Raw genomic sequence first — 3,985 nt, 5'->3', positions numbered from 1 at the left:
TACCATGGTTTGGGTCAGGCACACCTTAGGCCTCAAAGTAACGTCCTTTTCAACACTTTTAAGTAGGTCTTATGTAGCAGATTTAATCAGTGTAATGTATCATTTGATCTCAGGACTGCTGATTTCATCAGCATTGACTGAATCAAAGCAAAACAAAATACTTACAAACTTCAATCTTTGCTCTGTTTATTATGATATAACCTATTGGACCATTTGTGACGATTTTGGTTTCTTTTCTTTGAGTTTAATAGCATCGAAGGCTGTGATCCTCTATCTTATTAAGCAATGCTTCAAGTCCTCCACTCTCAGCAAGTAAGGCTGTGGCATCTGAATATTGAAGGTTACCAGTAAGCCTGTCTCCAATCCTAATACCACTTTCTTCCTATAACCCTGCATCTCCGATTATTTTCTCAGCATACAGATTAAATAAGTTTAATGGCAATATAACACTGAGTCACACCTTTCTTGATTTTAAACCATGTGTTTCAGAACAAAAATCTTGTGTATTTTTCTAGTGTGGTTTGGACTTTGGGTGTTTTGTCTGAATAAGAAAATACTCATAATATCTAGATAAGAAAACAGTCGTATTTTACTCATAAGTGAAACAAATGGACTTTTAAAAATTATATGTTAATATTATAACTACTTGAAACATATTCCTCACCAGTCATTCATACTGTATTTTAACTATGTAAGAAACCTAAAAGCACTTTCTACTGCCACCTCAGTGATTTAAAAATGTTTCCCCTCAAGCTTTCAGAGAAAAGGAATGTTATCAAAGTAATTGGATAGTCTTTGACAACATGATACCATTTCTTTATTAATTATGATTCTCCATGTACAGAAAATGAAATCTCAGTGTGTTTGAATTCAGTGCCCTGCCAAAGTTAATTGTTCCTCAAGAGATGCCATCCTTAGGATGTTCTGGGAGTGTGAAAAAAACAACTGCTGACTTTTGTATCTTATTTTCCAGTGAGTGAACATTTTTCATGTAATTAGCCCCAGTGTTCTTTTGAGATTAACAGATCAACTAATAATATGTTATGCTTTAAAAGAAGCAAACAACAGGAAAGTGGGAACATAGCAAGGAGCATATTTAAAGGGCACAGACTCCTGAAAAAACCACATTCAAACAATAGTGCCTGATTAACCTTTACAAAAGCCTATTTACCTTTTTATGTGCAATCTGAAATAAGTAGAGCATCAAGTTTAGCATACGGCAGAATTACATTGGCTTAAGTAAACTGTGAGGCTTATTAATAAAAGGTTATTTTGCACCGCTATTCAGGATATTCTATAAACTCTCACAAAAATAAAATAATTTTCGTTAGAAAAATACAACTTTTATTGGTAGCCAATTACCCAGTTCCTGCTGAAAGTGTACAAGCTGTTAAATGGTGTCGAGTCATAGCAAGCCTCTGTGCCATAGCATGACACCCTGCTCCTGTGCCAGCCTCCCAGTTGTGGTTATGTTTGAACCCACTACTGTAGCCATCTTGTCAGGTGTCCTGCTCTTTTTTGCTGCCCATCTGCTTCAGCAAGTCTGATGTCCTTTTCCAGGGATTGGTGTCTCTTGATAACATGTCCAAAGCGCATGAGCAGAACTCTTGCCATCTTGTTCCTAAGGAGCATTCTGATTGCACTTCTTTCAAGACAGATTTGTTTGTTCTTTTTGTAGTCCATCCTCCTTTCAATATTCTTCACCAGGATCATCATTCAAATGCATCAATTCTTCTTTGGTCTTCTGTCCCGTCCCGCGGGACATTCACTGTGGATTCTGGAGGAGAGAGTGGGAATTGGGGGGGTGGGGGGGTACAAGAGGCACGGAGAATGAGGACAAGACAATATCCTGATCAAGTCCTGTTTTAATGAACAGAGTCACAGCTTATAATGGCCAACAAAGGGGGGGAAGCCTCAGCAGCACATGCAGATTAGGCTACCTTGGCAACAGGCCAATCAGGGAGTTCAGGGGAGCGTGCCCTGCCCATGAGTCAGTAAGGGCTTACAGTCTTCAATTAGGTATGCAGAGGAGTGGCATGTACATGCAAATCAAGCACAGGGGAGGACGATCTTTTGCCCAATCAAGGGTACGCAGCGCATGGGCGCTTATCTAAAGAGCATCACCCCTTGTTTGCTCAAGCTTTACAACTGCAGTGCTCTGTCAGGCTAATAAATTCCAAGTAATGGCCAGGCCTCATGGCTCCGGACAGTCTTCCCTTCTTAAAGGACAAATAAACAGGATGGTGTTAAATTTAAATAAAACTGTATCAGCATTAACCTCCTTTCCAATTCACCCTGTCTGTGAATAAGACTGTTCATATCCCTGTTCAGTCATATAAGGAATTTAGTGGAGACTTATTCCATGTGGGGACTCTTTAAATGGATTTTGGGTTTTCACTGTCATCCTTAACCTTCTGCAAGCTGAATATTCAGAATTTATGCTTTGATACCATATCCTCGTCTTATCTTAGGAACTACCATTTGAAATCATTGAATCACAGGGGGATGATGTACTTCTTCCTTGTGGATTTAGTTGGCACCTCATTTGAATGGCTGCTTTTTAAAGACAAACCTTTACGATCCCCAACAGTATACTTTCTGGAAGCTGTATATCATCTGATTTCTTCACCACACTTTGCTCTAGCACCCATACCTTCAGTGTTCATTTCATCGAGCAGGTTCACCATCGAAGGAATTGTTCTTGGATTAGAGCTTATGTTTAAGGGCGAGCTCAAAATCCATCTGTATGTCTATTGTTTACATATATGCTTGGTTTACTTTAGAGGCAGCATCATGAGGTTCTTGAAAAATATGATGAATAACATACCGCGGATATAAAGTAATTCTATTAATAATATTCTTAATCTAGTTAATGGTATAAAATTTAAAATACTGGTGTGAAAAGGAATATGTGCATGTCTAGGTAACCTTAAGAGATGAAAAAACATTTCACCAAAGTAGACATTTGAATGGCAAACACGTACATGAAAAAATGCCCACAATCATTTTCCATAGGGGAGTTGCAAATCAAAACAGTGATGAGGTATCACTTTACACCAACAATGATATACCATTTCTAAAAAAAAACAAGAAATGCTGCGAAGTGGGAGGAGAGATTGGAACTCTCATCCACTGTTGGTGGGTGTGTAAATATGCACAACCACTGTGGGAAGCATGATGACGATATGCCAATCAAATGGGAACAAAAATTCCTTAAGCTTCAGCAGTGTAGATGGGTAGATGCCCTAATGAATGAAGAGACATATCATAAACAGACATATGCACTCCCATGTTCATCACAGCACTGTTCACACGAGCAAGAGGTTGGAAAAAACTCAGAAACCCAACAGTAGATTAGATAAAGAAACTTTGGTACATACACACAATGGAATGCTATGTATCTCTAAAAAGTATTGAAGAAATCACAAAGTACCTTATGACATGGATATAACATTATGCTGAGCAAAGCTGGACAATCACAAAAGAACAAACATTATATGAGACTACTACTATAATAGTAAACACCAAGACAGAGCACCTATTCTCCGATCATGTAATCATTTATTATGGTCTCCCAAACAATGTTGTGATGTGACTGTCTAATGCGCATGAACTGGTTATCGCTCCTGTATTTTTAAATCTAAAAACACTTCTTCACAGGTGATCCACACCTCGGATAGGTCATTTTGTCCTTGTGAAAAAGAGGAAATCCCCCAAGAAGATGTATCGACACAGTGACTGAAACAATGGGCTCAGTCATAGGAACAATTGTGAGGATGGCAAAAGACTGGGCAGGATTTCGTTCTATTATACATAGTGTCACTGGGGGTCAGAACCAACTTGATGGTACCTAGCAACAACACATAAAGTGAGGCATTCTGATAATATCTAATCACAATGCAGTTACAATAATGCTTTCCTTATTTAATTGTAAAATACATAGACTTAAACCATAATGCGTTCATCCTGTCACTGTTAGCACATT

The sequence above is a fragment of the Tenrec ecaudatus genome, chromosome X (genome assembly GCF_050624435.1).
Source record: "Tenrec ecaudatus isolate mTenEca1 chromosome X, mTenEca1.hap1, whole genome shotgun sequence".
Classification (NCBI taxonomy): Eukaryota; Metazoa; Chordata; class Mammalia; order Afrosoricida; family Tenrecidae; genus Tenrec; species Tenrec ecaudatus.
The sequence above is the reverse complement of the archived record's forward strand: the minus strand, read 5'-3'. Positions refer to the sequence as shown.